Source organism: Ixodes scapularis, unplaced genomic scaffold, assembly GCF_016920785.2.
Source record: "Ixodes scapularis isolate PalLabHiFi unplaced genomic scaffold, ASM1692078v2 PGA_scaffold6__148_contigs__length_123643588, whole genome shotgun sequence".
Taxonomy (NCBI): Eukaryota; Metazoa; Arthropoda; class Arachnida; order Ixodida; family Ixodidae; genus Ixodes; species Ixodes scapularis.
In genome coordinates this window covers 11,686,440-11,699,028 of record NW_024609881.1, presented here as the reverse complement: position 1 = coordinate 11,699,028, position 12,589 = coordinate 11,686,440, and the positions used below count along the sequence as shown (strand labels likewise).

Genomic DNA, 12,589 nt, shown 5'->3' with positions numbered 1-12,589 from the left:
TAACGTGCACCACGCAGTAGTGATACACGAGCCCAGGTCGGTAGGATGCTCATCCAGATCGAAACGGGCAGGGGTGGGGCTCGAACCCAGGATCCCTGGGCTCTGCAGCGCGAGCTTTCACTCCACGCGCGTCGAGCTGGGTGTGCGCTTTAGCCCACTTCTGCAGGGCTCCAATTTCGTCAAAGCTGGGGTGAGCACGTGCAAATTAGAGGCAACGCAAAGCCTCGTGGGCGTGCTCTTGTAGTTAGTTTTCTGAATGCGCTGATCACGTGCGCTGAACCTGTAGCTATGGCTCCAGAGAAAAATTGGGGAGTGTGTATGTTTATACAGCCTAGAATTTGGTCTGCCTCAACGGCCGACGAGTCTCCCAGCTGTAGATGAAAATTTTAGCCAATGCAGTACAACTGATAGCGCAGGGTCTTTAACGTGCATCACGCAGTAATGATACACGAAAGCGCGCCTGTAGGATGTTCATCCAGATCGAAACGAGCAGGGGTGCGGATTGAACCCAGGATCCCTGGGTTCTGTTGCGCGAGCTTTCGCTCCGCGTGCTCCGAGCTGGTGTGCTCTAGCCCACTCGGCCGCCGATCCCGCTCCGGAGGGAAACAAGTCTTCTGTTTAGACACGCACAGCAAGTTAGCGAGTGGATTACACCGCTGTATGCACTGAAGCTGTAGCGATCTAGAAGGTCCACGAAAAAAAAAAAATACAGCCATACTCGTTGGCAGGTTGAAAGTAAACGCTGGGGAGGGGGTCGGCTCCTCCCGAGCGTTCGCTCTGCAAAAGTGGAAAGAGATGGGAGGAGCTGCTTCATCTCAAAACTGAAAGTTTTCAGATGAAGCAGCTTCTCACTCCTTCGATTTGTGTGTATGTTGATAAGGGAAAAAACGCAGTGCCTCTTATGCTCATTTAGCGACGCAGCCAGGAATATTTTCTAAGGTGGAGGGGAAGGGGGGGGGGGGGGTGCGCTTCTCCCGCCTCCACTGTATTTACATCACTGGTGTATTGTCGGCTGTTCATGATCTTGAATTTCTCAAATCAACCTGTTTTACTGAGCCACAAAACACGGCCTGTAATTCAAACCAAACCAAAAAAAAAAAAAAAAACTTAAAAAATACGTACATTTTCTTAGCAAAAAAATAAAAACTTAAAACAGATATCCAGTGAATGATTAAGCAATTACATGTATTCACAAATAAGAAATCAAGTCGAATTAAGATATTGAACACCGTTTGTTTGAAGGACCAGATGGACATGAGTTGATGCAGATTCCAATCAGCAAACAAAGGTTATCAAGCAACGTATAACAGGAGAAGAAGCTGGGAAATTATGTTTGCTCGCATTCGATTGACTTCAAAGTTCGTATAGAGTACGATAACTGCAGTCATGTCAACCGTAGTGACACCGGCCCCAGAAATATGGACTGAGAGAGAGTGGGGTCGAAACCGAAACTATTAAGTCGTATTTCAATCCTTGGCTGCCTTGGCTGGCTTGGCTTCGTGCCAATTCAAAGCCGCAAGCAACTTCTGGATCCTTGTTCGTTCCGGAGAGGACACAAAGGCCTTTCTCGGAGTGCGTCGGTCGATCCGAGTTTAGGTAAGTTTTGCCGATTTCATATTCAAAATGCATGCTAGAAGAATATCCAGATATGCTAGATCATCTTCGGAACAACGTAGCTCACGTTGCCACCGTAATTCGGATGATTTTTCACTTTTTTCTACGATTTGAGTCGAAAAAAGTGAAATCGTCTTAGCACTGACCGGCGGTGGCGGCGGCGCCGCCGCGGTGCCGCCGTGCCGCTATCTTGAGAATCCCGTGAATGCTCTGCGACACCGGAGCACTGCAGAGACGCTGATTAGATTGTTTCTAAAGTACGCGTTGCTATCAGTGAACTGTTCTGTGTTGTTAAACGCTTGATTGCGTGTCGTCTCGTCCTTTTTCATGCTAGCGGCAGCGTTGAGTTGTGCCCAATGTTTTGAAACTCCCGGCCCGCGCGCTCTGGGTTTTCATGCCGCGTCCAGCGGGATGGCGCGGTTCGACTGGCGCTGGCGTTTGGCGTATTGATAGGACACGCTCCTAACTGGGTGTCGTCGTTGTGCTCGTGTACGGCGTGTGCCTCGCGCCGGCGTGCGGTGCGTGGCGTTGGGTTTGAGGTGCTCGGGCCTTGAGTTTCTTATACTTGGGACACACGGGCAACTCGAATGCCATTTACAACGAATGACATTTGAGCGGACGGCCAATCGGCGCGCGACACTCCGGGCGTGACGCATTCCACGCGTGACAGATAGCGAGCTGATTCGCCGATCACACAATTGTCATTCGTTGTATATGGCATTCGAGTTGCCCGTGTCGCACGGGTATTAAAAGTGTTGACCGAGCCCTCTTAGTCTCATCGTTCTTGTTGTTTTCTCCCTTGCTGCCTGTTTGTTATTTTGATCATCTTGCTCTGGTTGATTGGCTAGCAGACGATCGTGCGTACGGGCCCCTGCATATATGTCTAGCCTTGCGAGCCACCCAGGGTACTACTGTCGCTAATAATGATTATTATTGCTTGCCTTAGCGACGTTTTAATTTACCCCGGCTACATTCGTGACTTGTAGAACTCGTGGGTGCACAAGTAGTTTACATGGCTGAGGAAAGAGGTTGAATGATTTGATTAAAATGCTCTGATCTGGTATAGAACGTTTAGTGGTACTGGGGAGACACATACAAAGCAAGGAGATCCAGCTTTGAATGTGATGGCTCCCTACTTACTACAACGTTTAAATACCTGAGGCCCTGGTAAAGTTGAAGGGAGTCTCTTAAAACATTTGTGGAAAGACCCAAAGCTGGATACAATTTTAGTCTAATAGCTGGTCTACACTGCAGCAACCGACTAGGACTGACTCCGACAAAACCAGTCTTTAAGCCTCTTGTGACGGCTTATGACCACGCCGTCCAGCAGTAATAATGGCAGTCGTAAGCGGCTTAAAACCCTGTTTTGTTCAACTCGGTCGTAGTCAGTTGCAACAGTGTGAACCAGCTCTAACGCCTCTTAGGTGCATGCGCAAACAGTAGCTTCAGGATAAACTTGCGCATTGCACTGCCCCAGAGGATATCGATCACATCCCCGTTGTTTATTTTTAATCTGTATCCCTGCACTGCAGAACATGTCAAGAGGCTTGTTGATTGCTGTGCATGTGCCTACCAAGCGAGCTGTGCTATTTTTAAGTGGTGTTTAATTTGTTTTTAGCTTCCTGGGATTTCTTAAGGTACCAGTAGGTATCTAAGCTCTACATGCACATTGTTCTTAACAAACACTTCACCAGAAATTTTTTTTTTTTTTTTTTGGGGGGGGGGGGGGGAGGGCCCAGCAAAATGGACGATTTTGGGGGGGGGGGGCGGGGGGATAGGGTAGGTAATAAAGAAAAGGTGAGGTAGGCTCCTACCCCCCCCCCCCCTTTCCGGCTGCGTGCCTGGTTCTTAATACAATTACGTTATGAAGAAGCTCATTTTCCTTGTTTGGTTGAGTGTAATGGTGCTGTCATCATGGTCTTTGCACTGTCGACAACAAGAGAAGCGTAATGTTGGCACTTTTTCTTTTGTTGATCTGTGAAGCAAGTTTTGGTTTCTTTGTTTGTTCCAGAATATCAGTCTGATTCTTATTCATGGTATTGCAGGAAGTCTGTATCATCAAGAAAAAACTGCAGGTGGCTGGAAGCTGCCGATCAGCTGCCAGTCTGGATAGTAGCCATCAACTCAGCAAAGGCCTGCAGGCGAATCAGCCCAACCTGTTTCTCTGCTGCCTTTCAAGACAGGATGGTTTGTGAAAAGTGAAACGGGGCCCATGCACCGCTTCCGCAGGGCCCTGCTGGTATTTATCTGACCTTTTGTTTTCCTAAACAAATAACACCATTCCAAACTGTAATATACCAAGCCCACTCTACATTGGGGATGACCATGGAGAGCTGGGGGATAGGGTAGGTAATAAAGCACAGGTGTACATGGTCGGGTGGTCCCTTGGTCTGACCACGGAATTACAAACAGCTGCCATTTGCAAAGCTGGTTGACTGTGCAAACACATAAAAACAAACAGTCTGTTTTTTTTTCTTTTTTTTTTATTACAAATTAACATTCTAAAGAATGGTTGCTTACGCACTTGCTTGTTCTTGTTATAAAGCCTTAAATTTATTCTTCCGAGTTAGAACAAAAAAGCAACCCATCTTTTTTTGGGCACAACTTTCTTTGGCAATGAAGAGAAAACTAGGGAGGGGGGGAGGCAGGCAGTGCCAAAGGCTCTGTGTTAGTGCACCAAATAGTTATCATTTTTTGTTTTTTTTTGTCTCAGTTTCAGTTAGGGTTATCAAAGCTGTGTGTTGGGCTAGTTGGTATTGGTCTTGGGTTGCCAAAGGCATGGTAGCGCTTTTTTGGACGAGGACAAAAGAAAGAAAGACAAGACAGACACGAGCGCTGACTATTAAATAGTTGCAGTCAGCGCTCGTGTCTGTCTTGTCTTTCTTTCTTTTGTCCTCGTCCAAAAAAGCGCTACCATGCCTTTGGCAACCCAAGATCAGTTAGGGTGTTGGCGTGTCAACCACGCAGTTGCTTCATTGCATGTTTTTGTACGAGGATTGCGGTTGAGGGAGCTGAACCGCGATCGCCGAGCATGCAGGCATATTCAGATCTATTTCTGAAGGCTTCACCCGTTTTTAAGCGTAAGCCAACACTTTGACTGAAGCACTCGGACAGACTTGCAAGGTAGATTTCACCGTGTTCAATCTCCTAGAATTTAATTTGTCTCTCAGCTGACGAAGATAGGCAGTGTCGGATCAGGAAAAGCTGCGAACTTCATGATAGATAAGCGCCGGAAAAATACCTAGACAAAAATTTGACGTGAACACTGGCGTACCGGCAACTAACATTTATTGAAAACAAAATTTCTTATATAGTAAGTGGTAAGGATGCAGATTTGTGGTAATGAACTGTCCTCTCATGTTGATATCTTTTCAGATATATCAGTGTTTAGAAGGGAGCTAAATTTTTATCTTTAATTCGTGATTGCATGTTAGTCTGTTCTTTTTTACAAGTGGAAGACATTGTGTTAAGTCATCTACTACCATTTTATGTGCCACCACACTATGGCCTAGTGGTCATTCTGGGGCATGATTCAAATAAAACATTATTATTATTATTATTATTATAGCTGTGAAAAACGTCAGTCATGACTACAACTGGTCAACCCTCTATCAAAAAATTCATTCTTTTGCTGATAAGGTTATGGATGTGTCACTTGTACACCTGGTGCCTTTGGCTTTAATCTTAAACGCCTGGTGTAGCTCTCTAGATTCTTTATCTGGGTATCTGGCCAAAAATTTAGCGTCTTTAAACGACTGGGAGCAAAAGCAGCATCTGCAGTGTGTGGCCAGATGTCGTGATGGAGATCGCTTGTGTGGCCACCTCGCGTTCGCGGGCGCAATCATTAATACATAGGCCTGTCTGACCCGTGTACACAGAACCATATGACATTGTGATTCCGTACACAACTTTGGTTGTGCATTCTGTGAATTTTTTGCACTGTTTAGTTTTGCATTTGTCTTTTCCAAGGGCCGCTGCTGCAGCGACAACACACATCAGCTGCTGCCCTTGTTTCCCGTCATTTAATGACACCAAATTTTTGGCCAGATACCCAGATAAAATGTCTAGAAAAAGCTACACGAGGTGTTTGAGATTATAGCCATAGGCACGAGTTGTACAAGTGACACATCCATAACCTTATCAGCAAAAGAATATGAATTTCTTGATAGAGGTCTACATTGGTTGTAATCATGATTGACATTTCTCACAGCAATGTAACAGATTGTTTTTTTTTTCAATGATGTTAGTTGCGAGTGCGCCAGTGGCAACTTCTTGACCCTGTCTATTTTTTGGCGCTTGTCAATGATCATGAACCACCTGACCCGAATTGCCACATGAACGAATTTCATGAGTGCTGCCGCGTTTTGAGGTCAGTTATCTGTAAACTCTTCTGGTGCTGAAAAACTATTGCGCGGGAGGAATATACAGAAATAGAAGCACGCACACTCCACGACGCGAAGTCGCATTCCATTTGGATCGCATTCAGTTATGGCTGGACCTAGGGGGTCGCTGGCACACCACAGCTCAGAATATGTGTAGCGAGGATTGCGCTGCAGAACCCAGGGGTCCTGAGTTCCGTCCCCACCCCTGCTCAGACACACCAGTGAGCTTGCTAGCCAACCGGCATACGGAAACAACTAGGAGTCCCGGTTCCCACTGTCCCATTTGTCATACATGTTGCACACCACTTGCTTGGTTTGTTTTAAGATATCTTGGTTGCCAAACTTCATAAAAATCTTACATGTCAAACAAAGGGGGAGCTCACAGAGTGTGCCTGCAATAAACCGCACTGATGATGCCCAAAGATGCGCATGATAAAGATGCCATCTTAATTTTGCAGGGAGCTAGAAAACCTAGGGTGAATTTAAACCAAGAAAACACAAAATGGCTAAAAAGGAAATGCTCTAGGTTTGGCACATCCTGGCCAATGTTATGCTAACATTCTAAAGTCAAAGCTAAACGGAACAATTTTACATATATTTTAATTGGTTACGTTCCACCCAGCAAATTATTATGGTTGAACTATATTCAGCTATGCAGTGAAATGGTGTCCTTTGGCTCTCTAGCTTTAGCTTCATTGCCACGGAACATTGTCCCCAAGTATATCACTTTCTAGCTCTTTTCGACTGCACCCCTCCTATTCCTCTCCTGCTTTGCTGTTCTACTTGTTCTATCCCCATTCTGCCTGCCAGTCGTGGAGATAAACGCCCATGGCGACAGGGTGCCTGATGTCTCTTTCATATATTTTTTTAACTTGCTTAAAATAGAGGAATAGGCATTAATATGTCCTTAGATGAGTTGATATGTTTCAAAAGTAGGGGTTGAGCGCATACTCTGCCGCGGGTGCATGCTCGGTGTTTTTTGGTAGTTTTATGGCGTTGTGCGTTACTAGAATAAGTTGGGCTTTAGTATAGTTACCGCATATGTGTACAGTAATTCACGCAGTTGTTAATGGCCGTTAGTACCTGACTCAAACCTGTGCAGGGTTTCTATGAGCTGAAAATTGGTATTGTTGAGAAATTCGGCAATTGGAAAAGTCTCAAGATTTCCAGCCTAATCAGTATCGATCAGGGAATTTCAGCCTTCCTTTCTCTGAATGTAAGCAAAAGACACGTGTGGTGTGACACATGCACCTTCCTCCTACTCAGCAACTCGGCCGGCCTGCCAACGTAAATCTTTGCTGGAAACTAGAGTCTTGGTAGAATCCAGAGATGCAACTTCATCTCGAAATGTATTTACAAGGCAAACTTTTATACTTTCAACGAACTGCTGCTGCTTATGGCAGATTTGTGGAATGGCTTCATAGTGCGAGAGTTTGTCTCTATAGCTACCCTAGTTGCTCCTGAATAAACTTCTAGGGGATCTTTTCCGGGCTGTGAACATCATGACAGTTGAGGTAGTTTCTGCTGGAAAAGGGAGGGGGGCAGAGAGGGTATCCCTCAGCTTGACAGTCCATAGAAGCTTTGTCAGCCAGGATTTTGAATGTTGCGAGGACAATGACAGCTGTGTTAGCTCATATATTTTTTGCCAGAAGTTGTACGACTAACTGCCAGAATTGCAACATCCAACAGCATGACATGCCAGCTCCTGTGGTGTCATTTAATTTTGTCGCTTAGAGACCACTTTTGGTACATGGGTTATATAGAACACTAAACGAACCAGTTGGAGGCGCATTCCAGGCACCATAACGTAGCCTCTGCTGCTGAGATGTTCTTATTGCAGGTATAATTTCCGATTCTGCTTTTTTTTTTGTTTTTCAGTGGGAGCTCATGGAGGTGGCACGGTGCATGGAAGGACAGAGTGGCTGACAGTGAGCTGCCCAAGCAAGCTGCTGGCTCTTGTGACCGTCTCCGAAAGCCTCTGGATGGGCTAAATTGCAGACGTGCCTGGACATTTATAAATGGTAAACACAATCTAGACTACCTTTGAATTATGCTTTGGTCTAACGGATGTAGCTTGGATGTCGTGTTTGGCTGCTAGAATGGAACTGGATAGTGTTAAGCGGCACATGTCACCAAGTAAGCACACGCTGGGACGCTTATCCACAAACTCGGCTTCCCAGTCCACGAGCCACCAAAGACCCAGCCAAAGAGATCCCGAGTCATCCATGATTTCATGTTTCATACGTATATGATGGTTTTACTGCAACAGCTCATAATATTTGGCATTCTAAACTTTCCCATCACTAAGAATACATTTTTGTGGTGCCATCCGTGTTGGTTTTTAAAAGCTCTGATATCTGGGCCTTGTTCTGTTAGTTTCCATGCGAACTGTGAATCGCTTGCCAGGGATGCTTTTGCCACTGCAGGCCAATTTCCTTGGCAAGGCATTTAACTATTTCTGGTTTCATACTTGGCTTCAATTGATTGTTGAGCCATTGACTTTCTCTTTCGACGCTGGCACTGCCACCACAATAGTCCCATCACATACACTGGCACTACTGCTCGTTACAAAAGGTACAGCCGTTTGCATCTATCTATCCATCCCTTAGATGGTCTTTTCTCCTATGCCATGGTGGCCCTTAAGTTAATGTAGCTATCCACTTGCAATGAAGTTCTTCACATCAAGGTAAAAGGAATCTTTCACATTCTTTTAGAAGATTCTTCACTTCAAGAGTAAAATGAGTTTTTCACATGCCTTAAGAAGATTTGTGCCAATATAGGAATGTTGCTTGCCCCGACATCTCTAAACCACCTCTGTAGTGGTTTCTCGATGTCTTAACATGCCGTGCGTCAGAATGTGTTTTGTAGCGCTTTTATGTCACACCGTTTCTTGAGTAGTTTACAAAGATCTTGTGGGCTCCAGTGACACAAAACTTTTTGTCTCCTTCTCCACATGCCTTATTATTTCAAGTTTTGTTGCAAATGTCAACTTTGCCCTCTAGACATTCACAGTCATAACAACTCTCACAGAATTCAGTGGTTATTGTACTCTTTTTACTGGTTTCCTTTTTGAGCAAAATGTGCGAGTGCCAAAAGCACAAGCTCGGAGGAAGGGATCAAGAAGAAAGAAGATGGAACCCGCGCACGGTGTGGTTGTGGTGGAACGCGAAGCAAGGCATCGGCGCTATGGCCGGTGGAACGGCAAGCACGGCTTCGTGGGTTTGGGTGGTCAAACCTTGAGCAAGGCTTCGTCAAGACTGTTGGTGGGCCCCGAGCAAGTCTTAGACAATGTGCCTGTGCTTGTGAGTGAGCACTGTGTGGTGCTGTAAGCACCCAAGTCACCACCGACATCTTGGGACCATGATTGGACTCTCCTCCTCCTCCAAATGTATGGCATCTTTGATTTGGCTTCTGTTCCTTTTGTTATGCTTTCAAAGCTTTTGTGTTTTTCCTTCTGCGGTTATGAAGAGTGGAACGCTTGCAAGATATGTTCTATTCCTTTATTTATTCCTTTTTTTTTACGACTGTGTGTGCGTCCTGTGCACCTTTTCTTAACTTTTGAATTTCTTTACTATTAAATAGTGTTCCGTAACGCCAGGCTCGACTCACTCTCAATTCCTACCGCCTCTCAGGAAGTCCATCGCCTAGGTGTGGCCTTAGCACCTGGACAGCGGTCCAATTCAAATTACAAGTTTGTTTTTATGGGATCTTTTCCAACCGAACATGTGACTAACTTGTGACAGGTTCAAGTCCTGTAGTGGATGCCAGTTTGTCACAGGTTCGGTTGGAAAAGATGCCATAAACAAACCAACTTGTAATCTGAATTGGACCGCTGTCCAGGTACTAGGGCCACACCTAGGTGATGGACTTCCTTAGAGGCGGTAGGAATTGAGAGTGACTTGTACCTGGCATTTCAAAACACTATTTATGAGTAATGAAAATCAAAATTAAAGAAAAGGTGCACAGGACGTACAAACGGTCGTAAAAAAATGAAAATAATAAAGGAAAAGAACATATCTTGCAAGCCTTCTGCTCTTCGTAACAGCGGCAAGAAAATCACAAAAGCTTCGAAAGCGTAACAAGGAGGGAACAGAAGCCAAATCAAAGACGCTATACATTTCGTATGAGGAAAGTCGAATCATGGTCCCAAGATGTCGGTGGTGGTCCCAGTCCCTTGCGGCACCAGTCGGAGTCGAGAACTTGTGGTGGCTTGGGTGCTTATAGTGCCGAACAGCGCTCGCTCACAAGCACATGCACATCGTCGAAGTTTGCTCAGGGCCCACCAACCATCTTGACAAAGCCTTGTTCGGGGTTCGACCTCCCACACCACTGAAGCCTTGCTTGTTGTTCCAACCACTGAAGCCTAGCTCTATGCAGCTTCCGCCTTCCTTCTTTTTTTCTTTTTCTTCTCTTCCGAGCTCGTGTTTTCGGCACTTGTGCATCTTACTCAAAACGGAATCACACGAAGAAAAAAATCTTTCAATTCTGTGACAGCAACATGTAGGCCTATTTGTTGGTTGATTCTAATGTCAAATATCCATGATTGTCCACATTGGATATCATTTGCCTGCGGTGTGTTCTGCAGCCACAAACATCTGCCATGCCACCGCTACGCATTAGTGTTCAGTGGAGAAACCTGCTACGTGGCTTCAGAGCGTGCAGTCATTAATTTCAACACTAGGGAATATGACAGTGCTGTCTCATGCAAATGGACACCTCCGTTCCTACCCAAAAGCGTCCATAATGTGAGCTGTGCATAATAACAGGACAAAATGCAGGTATTTACCCGGTTGGTCCCCGAAAACGGTTTTTATATAGCAGAGTATCCATATTATTGACACATGACTGTTTCCCCACCCTGCCCGAGTCCTACTAGAGCGACAAAGAGAAACACCTGACACTGATATGCCTCAAGACTGGATAATACGCCAAAAAACACAGACGAAATGAAGGAAGATCTGGGCAGGACACGTCTTAACTTTTAACTGAATAGTTTACTTTGGTAAAAAAAATATATCTACTGATAGGGAGTAACACATGCTGTGTGAACACTGTAAACCTGATTCGCATGGTGTGACTTTACTTGAGAGTTTGCTGTTGTGACGTCACTCATGCAGCGAAATATAGGCATGGGGGAAGCTGCAGTGCCTGCAGTCACAGGTGTAAATTTGCAAGCGAAATTGCGCCATGTGAAGTGGGCTGATGCGTCGTCTGAACGCACTCCCCCAGAAACGAGCGTCATTGGCTCTGCAGACCGTGGAATTCTTTGTCATGTATTAGTAATGAGGGTGGGCTCACATGAGTTGTTATTCTAGGATTTCATCAAGAAGGCATTGTGAATTTTCCTCTTTGCTTTTGTCTTGTAGCAGCCCATGGCACTAGTCTTTTTCTAAGTTGGACTTGCACTCACAATGGACACAGTGAATTGCTAGGTGACCTTCTGGATGAAATACCAGGGTAACAACTCTTGTCTGAGGTGCACCCTTAGTGTCATTGTCTGACAGAATTTCACTCTCTGTGGAACTAGTGGCACTGGTTTCTGAGGAAGTGCATTTTGACCTTACAGTGTTCTGCCAGCAGGTGTCAGTTTTTATCTGTATAGATGCTTTTAGGGAGTCAGTTACTCGAGCTGCCACCAGTCGGTGCGCTTAACGGGCTGCCATAGCTGACCTTCATTTTGTCGCCGTTGCTTCGCATTGTGTGCTGCACCGGTCACCACCAGAGCTTTGTTTTCGTGTTCTTTTACGTTCCGCGTTGAAGTCGAGTGTTTTCTTTAGGTCTTTTTGATATTTCAGGCTTTCATTTATTCATTTGATACCTAAGTTTCAATATAGATGTATTTTCTTATTTATAGAATGGAATCGGACAGTGAATGGATCACGATACAAGATCATGGCCTTGGCTTCAGAGAACATGTAAGTTCATCACATTCTTTTGTTTTTGTTGCTAATAAAGGGCAGTCAACACCATTGCGACATATGAAAATATCAACTGACGCAGTGAGGCTATCTCCAGATGCCCGTCGTTGGTTTGGCACGCAAAACCCCCAAATTTTTGGCAGTGAGGCTATCGCAGTCGTGCTTCTCGGTGCATGTGCGCGCTTTTAGACATTGTTTCCGTAGATAAAAGCCGGACCGCATGTAAGCGCTTTAGCAAGCAAGACGAGAGACAACGACGAGTCAGCAACGAAAGTTTCTCACTGCCACCCGTCGCGGCGCTCGGCTTTTTGATTTCTAGAAAACCGCATGAAAGCGATTTGGGGAGCAGCGAGACAAGCGACTCGCTTCGCTTTCGCTCGATCAGTCGCGCGACGAGGCAAACCGCACGCAAGCGACCAAAACGACGAGCGACGTTCTCTAGAAATCCAAAAACCGAGCGATGCAACGGGCGACAGCGAGAAATCTTCGTCGCTGACTCTCATCGTTGTCACCGTTGCTCGTCTCGCCGCTCGCTTGAGCACTTACATGCGGTTCGGCTTTTACTTACAGAAACGATGTCTAAAGTTCGCACATGCAGCAAGAAGCACGACTGCGATAGCCTTACAGCGTCAGTTGAAATTTTTATGTGTCGCAATGGTGTTGACTGCCCTTATT

General features: G+C 45.6%; 1 long non-coding RNA gene across 1 annotated transcript; it reads left to right on the top strand.

Annotated features, from left to right (window-relative positions):
- The first annotated feature begins 1,437 nt into the window (after window positions 1-1,437).
- LOC120849305 lies at window positions 1,438-7,930 on the top strand. Its single transcript, XR_005717904.3, has 3 exons — window positions 1,438-1,596; window positions 3,660-3,853; window positions 7,875-7,930. It is a non-coding gene; the product is annotated as an uncharacterized LOC120849305 (long non-coding RNA).
- The last annotated feature ends 4,659 nt before the right edge of the window (window positions 7,931-12,589 follow it).